This window comes from Haliotis rubra, unplaced genomic scaffold, assembly GCF_003918875.1.
Source record: "Haliotis rubra isolate DU_JTF1 unplaced genomic scaffold, ASM391887v1 Scf33, whole genome shotgun sequence".
NCBI lineage: Eukaryota > Metazoa > Mollusca > Gastropoda > Lepetellida > Haliotidae > Haliotis > Haliotis rubra.
In genome coordinates, this window is record NW_025767002.1 from 2358494 (window position 1) to 2372538 (window position 14045).

At 40.9% G+C, this 14045-nt stretch overlaps 1 protein-coding gene across 1 annotated transcript in view; it reads right to left on the reverse strand.

Annotated features, from left to right (window-relative positions):
• LOC124284162 (glutamate receptor ionotropic, NMDA 2B-like) overlaps nucleotides 1-3089 on the reverse strand; it is a 69942-nt gene extending 66853 nt beyond the window's left edge. The window contains exon 1 of the mRNA XM_046720225.1: nucleotides 2799-3089. The gene's annotated coding sequence lies outside the window, so the exon portion shown is untranslated. The remainder of the gene's footprint in view (nucleotides 1-2798) is intronic.
• Nucleotides 3090-14045: the final 10956 nt, after the last annotated feature.

Consider the following 14045-nt stretch of genomic DNA (forward strand, 5'->3'; position numbering starts at 1 on the left):
GGTGTCCCCCGCCGTGCCGGAATATTGCTAAAAGCGGCGTAAACTCACTCGCTCGTTCACGTTGCCGAAATATTGGCAGATACATCCGAATTCATTCATCGAAATAACAACTAGGGATATTTATACTGGATGTCACATACGCTTATTGAAACAATACCCAAGTGTGCAAACTAGATAAACCAATGACTGATATCATGAGCATCGACCCATGCCGTCAGAGCACAGATACACAATCAAGCTCAGCTCCAGCCTGATAACCACTATTTAGTGTTATCCAGCCTCATGTAAGAATGTCGAGTTTTGATTGGTTCACGTGACTCTGATAAAATACCATGTACACCCGTCACGATCCGCGAGCAGGGAGTACAAAAGTCATATTATCCCGCCACGCCTCGGTGACCACAAGAAGTGAGAAAAGCGTGCATCGCCAAGCCTTTAGTTACGTGCGCTGCATTGAGGTCAATCGATCAGCTGGTGTCAACATAGCAGCAAGGAAACGTTTTGCCACAACAACTGAGAATGAAATTGAAGCAAAACGTTGTTTGATTTAGTAAAAACATTCGGCTAGATAAGTGCGTTATCACATCGTGTCTCGGGAAATACGGGGTTTTATCAGTCCCGAGTAAGGTTGTAAAGTTGTAAGGTTGTATTCCCCGAGCCTGATAAAACCCCGTATTTCCCTCGACAAGATGTGATAACTTATTATAACAGTTTAGTGATACCATGCACGTTCCTATGTTTTGATCGATCCAAGAAAACGTTTTCGGTTACCGCCGTTATTTGCATAAGCAAAGATAGATCGGTTGTTCAAAGATCGACGCCGTACCAAAAGACGTTAAGAATGGCACTTGATGTTACCCTGCCTGGAGCGCAGCAGAAGGGTCAAACACAGAACTGGCAATTTCGAAAACAGAATACTCTATCTGAGTAGGGTATCCTTCATACACTGCGCCATAGTATCTCATTCGGCAAGAACTGGCTAAAATCGGTATTAGTCCGCACCAGTACAAACGCATGCACACACGCATACACACTCACACACACACGCACACTAACATACACGCACATACACGCACACTAACATACACACACACGCGTACACTAACACACAACTGCTCGCAAGCCGCTACGAGAATACCATAATAGCGATGGCAACGTTGAACCATGTTTCACCTTACCTCACCTATAACTATAGTTTTTGCTCTTTTAGTCATTACGTTACCATAACAACACTTCTTTTTCACAAGATCCCTTGTATTTTCCTCTCGCTTCTACATCAAAAAACGTTTTGAAAAATCCACACGTTTTCGTTCAAAGCTTTTCCAATCGGTATTCAGTGTGCTCCATCAACGTCGAAGACAATACGTACGTTAATCCAACTAAAACACACTTGTCAACAGTGTGGAGCATGGAATATTGTACGAGCGCTTGTTTAGGAAAGTGATCAAGGAGTTAGAAATGTCCACTCGTGCCACAGATCAGTTCAGTTTGGCCCTACTGGACATAATAGGTCCTTTATCATGACCTAAAAAACCTGAGATGATAAGATCCATGCACAATAAGATGAAACCGATACGAATTCAGACCACATATTGGCTTCAAGCCCTGCCTCCAGACCAGACACAGAAATAGATAAACTATTCGTTTCCCGCAGTGGATGTCGTTTAGTTTCTCGTCTACATCAAGAAAGATATCTCACAAAATAATGAAAAAGTGTCACAATCTTAAACAATAAACCAAATTAAAATAACATTGTTCTAAAATCAATAAGTGTTTCGAAATTAATCATCTAACACTGCATGAGGTATCACATGAAGGTCATGACTGCAGAATTCCTGCCAAATATGGTCGTGGAAAAGTGGACACGATGAAGTCCCACAGCCGCTATGTTAGAGTCGGATACGACCTCGATAATGACGAAAGAACGATATGTTCGTGCCTTGGTGACATTCACAATTTATACATGTATCTCCCTACTTCATCTTTGACTATACAACATAAAAAAACTACCCCTTTACGCCTGTTTGTTCTTGGTGGGTGCAAGATGGCCCGACACATTGTCACCTACGCTCTTAAGATTCCATAAAACTAATTTGTGTCAAGATAATGTTAACCTGTAATTTTAGTACATATTCCATCAGTCACGTTTCATCATATAACCATGTTCGATATATCGACAGTTATGTCGACTCTTTGGTTAAATGTCGCGGAAGGCACGACGAGCCTACAGTTAGTTTTGCTGTTGTGGCTGTTGAATAACCCTACACTTTGTGAATTGAAATTCATAAAAAAGTTTGCAACAAATGAATTGTAACTTATATTGTCTGAACGAAATCGTTTTTCGCAGTGTTTTCGACACTTAATACCTTAGTTTCAGCAGAGAGTCCATACAGACACGAATAAACACTTCAGACTGTCGCGTAGGCGGAAATGATCGGATCGAAATATTGTGAATTAATGATTAAAAATAAAAGATTAAAAGCACGTTACTGAATTAAATCAACCCAAACCCATGTCAGACGTAACAGCTTTCAACTGGAGATGTAACATTGGTGATGAATTAATAGACATGTGATTCAGCCAAGGTTACAGTTGAAACATCAAGCCATCATCTACCGTCTACGCTGTCGGGTCTACTTCATGCGTGTTTTCCTTGGACTCCGCTTAGCGCACGAATCTCGTTAGAACCATCAGAGCATTAGATTGTTATTTGGTCAAAATCACATCGTGCTAAATCGCTTTACGGCGCTTAATCCCAAAATGAAATCAGGTATTTAAAACTCCCATTAAAGACTCACCTGGTCAATAGTGTCAATCCTTCCCTATTGTGGTAGGTCTATTATCAAATCAACTTCCCGGTGCAACGGCGGTGCTTCTAATAACACTTGATACCATGGTCGGCTACAGTCGTTGACTGCCGGATTGTGTGACATTACCGTCCGCCATTAAAGGTCTAATCTCACGGGATTTCACGAGAGGTTGTAACATACCGGGTGCAACAGGAGACCAGTTCTGCTGGTAATTTTCCTAATTGTATCTCTAATCGGGACCGACAATTCTATTAATAAAGAAAGAGTTCGTAAAGATCTTTCCTTCTCCCACAAACAGGTTCATTGGTTGAGAACCCTAATTTCCCTTTTAAGAAGCTATAATTGTTTGTTTAAACTAGCGGCTACAAATAACCCGACTCGCAGAGTCTAAACGAGACAGCGCCATGCCTGCACTGTATCAATTAGCGGTAATGGGATCAGCGATCGCTCGAGGGTGTTTCCCTACAAAAGAGCTGAAAACAATTACTATGCCATCAAAGTAGAATATCCTTCTTTTCGGTTGACCCTTCTGAGGAATGGTCCGTTCATGTTACCATGTAATGGTTCTGGAACATTATCAATATATTTTTATTATATCTGAATAGTAGATTATTGTATCTCAAAGTGGGCCAAACAAAAATAACTACTAGCCTGCATCGCTGTGATGTTTTCATAATTAGATTTTATGCTTTTAGTGAAAATATTTATGATACTAGACAGCCTTGTGTTTTATTTTAGATATCTGACAGCTTAATCGATGGGGCATAGTACATAGATTACGAACGTTACAATTTTGGCGAAATCCACAGAATGGGGACGGTGCCAATAGATCGACTAAGGGTCATAACGGGATTCTGTGGTCAACACATCCTGGCTTTTGGTTAAGGGACTAAATCGAAGCTTCATAAACAATTACTATACAAAAAATACCGACCCAGTACCAGAGAAAATTGCAACTCTTTTGGTGTCGACATAACTCAATTACAAACGAACCTTTGGAAAGAAAGTCCTGGAAGCCTTTTACTGACATTCTTCCCGAGGCAAGAGCGTCCAACTGCCGATATCAAAGACTAGGTCTTTTCCTTTCAAACCGACTTTTCTTGGCTCGATCGCAGCGCTACCCCTTTCAGAATGCCAGTTGTGATTCTTGCAATGAAAATGCTATACATCCAATCGGGTCTCTGTTCTGATTTCGAATGGCTTTCCAAAGTGTTCATTTTGTAAAGGTAAATGTGTACTTTTTTTAAAACTATAGTTTTGTCTCAATTTCTGTAGTTATGTGAGTTTGGTTATGTATGTAATGCCAAGTTACTATACATATGTGAATAAGTACATTGCTCTGATTAGAGTCTCCAGATGGAAATGACGTTTGTAACATCTACACTGGCATCTATTATAATTAGTATTTCATCTAATAACGGTACTCTAAATTTAAAAAGACTTGATGTCCTTTATCGTTTTAATCATTTGGCAATTGCTTATAAAAATATTAGATAAAGATAATTAAGGTTTTGACGATATCACAAATTTACCAATAAGAACTGATGGCATTTAAACATTTTAATTTCCTTCGATCCAAAAGGTCATCTAATATATTTCCTCAAGAAACTACACAGTACAAACAAATTATCAATGGCGAGTGTGGTGTTTGCTGGAAATTTTTGGAAAGGTGATATTTATAAAAACAATTTTGAATATCACCAAGAGTAATTTGTGAAGACAACGGATTATGTATTTTGTATGACATTACAATTACAAAACTCCGTAACTCAACTACAATCATTCAAATATCGCAGATCAGCTACAGTAATGTGGATATCAAAGAATGGAATGCTCTTTGACTTCTGTTGTGAACTGTATGTATACTACTGGAATAAAGTAACTGTGCATTATTTGATGCTATGTCATTTTTTAATGCAAAAAAAAATAATGACATGATTTGTGGTGTTTTCCTTAACCACTGTTTAACTGTTGGCTGGGTAATATCGAAATCTGTTTGATTTGACACAAGGCATCTTGACACGCCCCTGAAGAGATGTGTCAAAAGTCAGTTCACAAATTCAGTTTCGTGTGCGTCAACCACATGGGCTTGACGTGAACGTCGCTCCATTTCATCCCAGCGTGCTCGATAGGGAACAGGTCCGGAGAAACAGTTGGCCAAGGGAGTACCGGAATATTCTGCTGTCTCAGGAAATCTGTCACAACAGGAGCGACATGTGGACAGGCAATATCGCCAAGTTACGTCTCTGTCCTTGAAGGAAGGGCTGCACATGAGGCCCAATGATCTCATCCCTGTATCGAAGAACTGTCAGATTGCTATTGACAATGACAAGTTGTGTCCGACCATGAGATGTGATGTTTTCCCATACCATAACGCTTTCGCCACCAAACTGTCGACGTTGGACAACGCACGCGTCAGTATACCGTTCACCTCGCTGTCTGTACACCCTTTCCCTCCTATTTCAGCTGTCCAGATAAAATCTCGACTCGTCAGTGAACAAAACGCCTTCCTAATCTTGTCTCCTGTACCGTAGATCCTGATTGCACCAGGTAAGACGTTCCTGTCGGTGACGTTTGAGCAAAACTGGACGCATTGCAGGTCGTTGGGGCCGGATGTTGTGCTTCCTCAGTCGGTTCCGTACAGTCCTGGAACTGACTGGATGTAAACCAGGAATGGTCCGAGCAGTCAAACTGGAGTCAGTCTGGAATCAGTTGAAAATCCATAAAGATGAAATCGTGTTTCGATGGACACCAAAATGTCAGGCCACTTCATTTTGGGGCCATTCCAGTCCCCAGTATACCCACGGCGCAGAGACGCTGATTTTCTGTAAGCAGTGGAATGACGTACGCGCAACATTTAGAGGCAAGAGCATAATCAACCGTTCTTTAATTTTCAATATCAGGTGTGTGAACTTCAGGTGTCAATAGGGATGCAAAATGTGAGTAAGTTCATTGTGCTTTGCTACATGTTTATTTTGAGTTATGTTTAGAAGTTTTCAAATAACTTTAATTTATGTAACTTTATGCTATGCACAATTAATTTTGTCCGTTAGTATAGATGATGCTTACTTTTATGTGGTACATTATTTAACATTAGATGACATTTATCCTATATATTCAAGATGTAAAAACTAGATACCAAGTGACAGTTTCTATTGCAACTGCATAGCGTATTAATATTTTATAGATGCAGTTTGGTTTGTATATAGTTTATAACAGTTTTTGTTCTGCTCATCAAATATCATAATATTATCTCCATCACAACTTCGTGCGGCATTTGGATGGAGAATGGAATAATCAATAACCCCTCATTTTTACAATAAAATGAATTTATGGCGTTTTTTGAGAGAATTGGACTCTTTGTAAGAGAATATCTGAAAAAACGTGTCCCTAAAACACGCTATCAAGATACGACACTACTCACAAATAACATCCTCCCTGTGGTTTCTGCCTACAATCAACGGACACCACTAACACTACTACTTGATGGACGGTGGGGGTAGTGTAGCGGTTAAGCGTTCGCTAGTCATGCCGAAGACCCGGGTTCGTTTCCCCACATGGGCACAATGTGTGAAGCCCATTTCTGATGTCCCCCGCCGTGATATTGCTGGAATATTGCTAAAAGCGGCGTAAACTAAACTCACTCACTCACTCACTCACTCACTTGATGGACAACGATGGCCAAGTGTCCAGAATGACGCTGTACATTGTGTCATTTATCATGTAATTTCATTTCACGGTAATGACAACATCTGTTTGGCATGTGCTAACTTTATGAATACCAATAAAGACAGGGACCTTATGGATGACAACGTCTTCATTGTAATACATTACTCCTGCTTGACAATGGTATCAGAATCTACACCGAAATGTTGCGTACTAAGATAATATAGAAGTTGGCAGTCATAAAGCATCTTGCCTTTAAAATGACAAGATTATGGTTATGAGAGCATACATACATACTAGTGGTTCAATACCAACGACCAATCATCGAAAACAATTAGTTAGAGTTATTTTTAGATTTGCCTATTCATCGGAACACCACTAATACATACATACTAACATTTGTATAGCGCCGATATCCAGCTCAGCTCAGCTGCTCAAAGGCGCTTTGTTTTTCCCTCGTTCACTGGATGTCAATCTCAACGGCACATCGCATTGTCAATCTCAACTCCCTGGGCAGCATACAACTCTTGCAGCCACTAGGCGCACCGAGTTATTGTGGCATTCCCATCCTTACGATACTGGTACCTCACACCCGGTGCCTACTGTCCATCTGTTTGTTACTTATGTCGATGCATAAAGGTTCAAAGTAACAATAAAGTATCCATAATGCTATAATATGACCAAAACGGATGACTCCATCTTTCCCATAGTCACTTTCCCCTTATTTCAAGCAATATTTCAGTAGCTTCAGTCCTTGGTGTCCACATTTCAGAACCTTTGAGATGCAGATCATCCCATTCCTACTAAGATTCCATGCATGTGACCCTTGCTCAAAACATGTTTGAGCAGGTTACAATATTCAAGATCTGCTCAAAGCTTTCAAACTCGTTTCTGGTACAATTCATTTGCAAGACACTATGTCACCAAAATTGTCCAATGCATCGTTTCTTGAGTGAGATAGTTGCCATGTGAATAGTGCATGTGTTCATTACCACCGGTGGGACAAAAACGTTTAACACTATGTGACCAAAATAGTGTCCAATGCAATTACCTACTTTGACTTGAGATGAAATAGTTGCCATGTGAATAGTACATGTGTTTGTGACCTCTACCACCGGTGGGACATGCTCAACGTTTAGCGACAGGGCAGGGGTCAAGCAACAATGTCACACAATAGCTGGTATGTCTACTGTGAGAAGGAAGTACAGCAGTGCATAACCAGCGTTCGAAATACTTGCCTGCCCGACCGACCGCGACGGGTTATTATCAAAACGGACTGCCAGATTCTTAAATTCACCTGCCCGACGGTCGGGTTAAAATTTAGACAAGTATATGAATATATTCCTCATATTTTTGGATAATAAATAATTATTTATTCACACACAAATCTGAAATAAACAGTTTATTCTTTTTTTTTGCATTGGCATTAGTTTCTTCAATATTTTACAAGTTTTAAAAATTTAATTATACTTAGTAACTTAGTATTTTTTGTGGGCAGGTAAGTTTTGGTCAGGGCTGGCAAGTTTTACATCTAACCAGCCCTGTGGTCTGGCTGAAATATTTGGGAGTTTCATACCCTGGCATCACCCACACAAAGAGTCCAACAAATGGGCATGGAAGGCTGTATGATCTGACAACAGTCAAGCTGATTTTATATTGACACTAAATTTCTACAATCCACAAGACAGCCTGACTGAAGTTCTTCGTGTATGACATTAATATCACTGGATGTTCTTAAACAGGTTACAGTGACATGCATTAACTCCTTTGTTAGGGACCCGTGAAGATCCGGGATAGAACTGATCTTCAGCAACCCATACTTCTCGTAAGAGGCGACTAACGGGATCGGGTGGTCAGGCTCGCTGACGTGGTTGATACATATCATCGTATCCCAGTTGCGTAGATCGATGCTCATGCTGTTGGTCACTGGATTGTCGGGTCCAGACTCGATTATTTACAGACCGCCGCCATAAAGCTGGAATATTGCCGAGTGCCAACCAACCAGCTTTACTTGATCGTGGTTCATAAGCAAATGCTCACGACATAGTCGGAAACCCGTGAAGGTCCGGGTTAGAATATTGATCTTCAGTACCCCATGCTTGTCGTAAGAGGCGACTAACTGGATTGGGTGGTCAGGCTCGCTGACTTGGTTGACACATGTCATCGGTTCCCAGTTGCGCAGATCGATGCTCATGCTGTTGATCACTGAATTGTCAGGTCCAGACTTGATTATTTACAGGACTCCGCCATATAGCTGGAATATTGCTGAGTGCGGCGTAAAACTAAACTCACTCACTTACTCATATAGTCGGAATCGTACAGTGGATTTTCTAAGATTATCCAAATGGTTTAGTCGCTTTTATTCTCAATTGGGGTTACTTTCCTACATATTGTTAGGTTGGATACTTGTCGGTATTGACATTACTAATTGATATTTGATAAACGGTTTTAAATAACCATGAATAATCTCTGGAGCAGGCAAAAATCAGTAACTGAATGATTGAACCGCCCACCCAGATCGTTTTGTGCAAGTGGGCCTTGGACCACCCGATCAAATTGTGTTGCCCTGCAAGCAGCAGTAGGGGTTTGGTGATCCACCCTTACCGGGATGCCCGACCGCGTCATACCAAAACACGTTAAAATATGGTACTTGTTGGTCCCTGCCTGGCGCTCGGCATTAATGGGTACAACAAGGACTGGTCGGCTCGGAGTCAGTATAATGTGTCTGAGTGGGGTATTCATGCTTAACTGCGGCATGGTATCTCAGTTGGCTAGCACTATAAAACCAGCTTCAGTCTGGGCTAGTACAAGCAGCCGCACCTACACATACACACGCATGCACGCCGTCATATGAGCGAAATATTCTCCAGCGCGACGTTAAACCCAATTTCACCTCACCTCACCTCACCTCACCTTACCGGGATGCGCACGAGGGGGACACTGAACATTGATGACAGACAGTCAGTGATCCAAATGTTGACTTCGCTCGACCAAAGCAAATTCAAACGTGATTACGCTGTCAGTCATTGTTTCATAATCTGTTGGACACACGGTGATCATAACTTATATCTGAAATTAAAAAACTTCCAACTTGTATACAGGAAGAAAGCAGGATGATAGAATGGACAATGGCATCACAGTTTCATCCTGTGAAGAGTTCCAGCAGACCAATCTTCTAATGGATCTTAAGACTGCAACTGAAAGCATCACTAGAGAGACGTACATACATCTGAGACCTCGAGGCAGCTGAGAAAGTTGAACACCTTACATATCAGACATACTCCGAGACCTATCCATACTGATGTTTCATATCGGTACGAAGCTAAAATGAAAGCTGAAAAAAACAGTTACAGACACATCACCCTCTTTGAGCGATGTGTCGAAAGTTGATGAAGTTATTCTGCTAGGTCAGGAAGAAGGGGTGCTGTTTGACAGTCTGATGACTATTTCTGAAACACGCATGTACTTGTTAGCAAGTTGATGAAACTTTGTCACGTTTACTTCTGACAAGTTAATATTTATTTCTTGAGTAGACGAAAATAATCTTGGTTTCAGTGTTCTCTGTGAATGATAACGACCACCATGGCACATCATACACATTTCATTCGGAAGCAATGTATTATTTCCAGCCAGCCGTGAGTACCATGCTGTTACTGAATGTATCAGTCGGGGCCCCATTTCACAAAGCTATCGTAGCGCTACGACTGTCGTAAGTCTATGTTACAGTACAAGAGGTACGACAGTCGTAGCGCTACGATAGCTTTATAAAATGGGTCCCTGGGTCTAGATTTTCGAGGCTCTCTTAGCGCTAAGATAGTCGTAAGTTAATGTTAATGTATGGCACTTACGACTATCTTAACGCTAAGAGAGCTTCGAAAATCTAGACCCAGGGCCCCGTTTCTCAAAGCGATCGCAGTGCTACGACAGTCGTAAGTCAATGTTAAAGTATGGGAGTTACGATCATTTTAGCGCTACGATCGCTTTGAGGAACGGGGCCCTGGTGAGTAAATATAATACGGCAGTTCGTCACTTGAAATGTGTGATCATGGCAACAGTAAACATATGGAATATTATATGTCGTAATACTGCTCGTGTACGGTTAAACTGTGATTAATGATGACGCGTGGTCGGGTAAACAATGGTAAACACACATGCTGCACGGTTTTATGTGCATGGTATATTTATAGTCAGTGTTTTAGCCCGGTCTGTTTCAACATTACTCTCATGTTTCACAAACGTTTCTACAAAACGAACAGCTTTATACTAACATGAGTTTGGGTTCTTGGGGCAGAATTGAACATGCTTTTAGTTGGTTCGAATCTCATTTCACATTGATCGTCAAAAGCTTAGCGTTATCGCCCACATTTTCCTGACATAGAACCATCGACAGAGAATATTAGCCAATTCAGAATAATGATGTTCAATACAACCCTGAACAACGCTAAACCCTCAGCTTATGTTGACCTACTGGTTAACCAGCATCATGACCCGCCTCAGCTGTAATCATCGGACATCTGTCAAACCAATGAGTCACTCATGGTCTAACGCCGCTTCCAGCAATATTCCAGCAATATCATCCGGTTGGTGAGGATCGTTGCTCACGAATTCTGCGATAGCTGGAACATTGCGGAAAGGCGCAAATTCTTCAACATTTTTAATGACAGCTTCCATTTAACAGAACGAGCCATGTTTCCTAAAAGTCCTAAAAACGAACTCAACGGAAGTGTGGTAAAATTTGATATACCATGGAATACCAAATTCATGTAACCACGCTGAATGATATACTTTTTGAAATTTTGTGCATGACATTCACCAAGTAAAGAATTCCTATCGAGTGATATCAACCAGATTTCAGTGCTTCGGTTCTTATTTAAAAACGTTGATAACCCCATAATTCTAAGACTGCCTCACACTCCGCCATTCGTTTTACAATTTCCAATGGTACATATTAGACTGTCCCCCATTGTTAGCCCAATTTTCCAATATTGTTCCATTGCAGACTGCCACCGCAGTATCTGTTTGATTAATAAGTCAGTCTTGTGCAATACTGCTCACTGATTGCATCACAACCGTGACAATCATGATTTTCTTTTGCCAATAAACGCCAATGCCCAGGGGATATTAATACTCCCATCTCTGTCACATGAAAGGAAAGAGGATTCCAATAGGAAGGGACACAGTCGTATGCACGTTCAGAGACGATTGTAAACTTCAGGTGATGACTCCAGGTTTTACCGAACGGAATGGAATGTCTTGAACCTGAAGCATGTACACTGAATCGAGTCCATGACTTTCTTAACCTGATCAATGAACCAACATTCAAGATGGAGGACACGTCTGTACATTGGTTTATGTTTCCTCGATTGTTATTTTTTTCGTTTATGTCAGGCGATAAACTCTCTGCTCCATAAGTTGGCGTGTATATTTCCCAGTTATTAATACACTTAAATTCAATTCCTTTCATGCCCAAATTACAAATGTCACATCTGTCTGCATAACAATTATTTGATCAATGGTCCAATATAATGGGAGTCATAAAAATTGCAGAAAACGTTCTTGATAAACACTTTGAGGTCTGAAGACTTCTCTGTGGTGGCTCTGTTAATTTCTCAGCCTTCGAAGGACAATCTTATCAAAGTTTTCTTACTGAGATGAGAACGTCGGCAAAACATATACTCATTTGTCTACTGCTGCTTTCATACGTATTTAGGTCATGTCAGTTTTATGAGCAATAGCGTGCTGGACTGATTTACATCTAAATGTCCTAAGGATGCATGTTCAAGTTTGATCTTTAGATTTGACATACTTTGAAAATGTAGATATCGTCAAATTAATTACGGGAAGAATAGCCTCTTTTCACATTGCATCATTGAATCTGGACCAGACAAATCAGTGACTGAAAGAAGGAGCAAGACTCCCAAGAGTTAGGACAGAAGTAGCTGCCTCATGGTGCCAGAATTCAAGTTCAGTTGACTTTCATGACAACCCAGTTCCCAAGAGTGAGTGAGTGAGTGCGTGCGTGCCTGCGTGAGAGAGTAAGCGAGGTTTGATGCTGCTTTTAGCAATATTCCAGCAATATCACAGCAGGGTACACCAGGAATAGGCTTCACACATTGTACTCAAGTGGGGAATCGAACCCGGGGTCTTGGGTTGACGCGCTAACGCTTTAACCTATAGGTTCTGCTCTTCTGGTCTAGTGGATAGTTTCTGTCTGAAGAGCCTTGTGGCTTGATCCCCTGCCTGCGTCAGACCAAAAGACATTAACAGACAATACGCATTGTATCCTTGCCTTGTACTCAGCATTAAGGGCATAAAACAATGACTGGTTGCTCAAATACATTTCTGGGCATCCCTGTTAAAACTGTGACAAGGTATAAAAGTGAGCTAGTATGGGACTCACCCCACACACATCAGCAAGACTTCAATACTATTTCATCTCAGTTCACCACAGTAAATGGTTGTAGATGTTTAGAATATTCATTTATATTTATGAATATTCATAATTTAAACAGTTAAAGGCATCATTAATTAGTTCAATTTGTTATTTTTGCGAGCCATCTGGAGGACATCTCGCAATATAACATCTATTTGTGTCCACTCTGCTTATCCAGTGGCCAATATATTACATCCCTACAGTCCATTTGGGTTCAAATGAGAACGGTGAATGTTTAACTAACCCGAAATATCCTGACTAGTATCAGGACTAGTAGGGGTTCGTGCTGAGTTACACCTGAAGTGCGTAACGGCGCTGTTCCACCAGCCGTGTGTCACCCCTCGGTGTGAAGAGTGACAATAGAACAATGTTACATGATAGTTTTTTAAACAACTATTTCCGTGATCGATCATAGATTTTAAACCCGTGAAGATCCGGGGTAGAATAGGTCTTCAGCAACCCATGCTTGCCACAAAAGGCGACTATGCTTGTCGTAAGAGGCGACTAACGGGATCGGGTGGTCAGGCTCGCTGACGTGGTTGATACATATCATCGTATCCCAGTTGCGTAGATCGATGCTCATGCTGTTGATCACTGGATTGTCTGGTCCAGACTCGATTATTTACAGACCGCCGCCATATAGCTGGAATATTGCTGAGTGCGGTGTAAAACAAAACTCACTCACTCAGATTTTAGATCCTGTTGGGTACAAAGGTTTCAGTACCATATGTCTTTTTAATGTCTTGTGGATTAAAAGATTTAGTATACAATGTAAAAGGTACCAATAATTACATAACACCATGACTGTTGCCAGATTATACACCCTTCCATGCCCATTTGATGGACACTTTGTGTGGGTGATGCACTACTGTACTTGCTGCTCACAGTGGGCATAGCCGCTATTGAGTGACCTTGTTACGTAATCCCTGTCTTGCATTTTGGGCTTGAAACATGAGCGTCTTAGACATTGAACATACTGTTCTGCCATCGTCTTTGGATCTCAATGTCCAGCTACTATGGTTTACATGGAAACCTTTTATTGTTCTTATGTTTTTCTATTTTATAAAGAATTTAAAGAATGCACAGGTTTTTATGTAGCTTGTATATGTTACAGTCAATCTGTCAAATCAGTCATT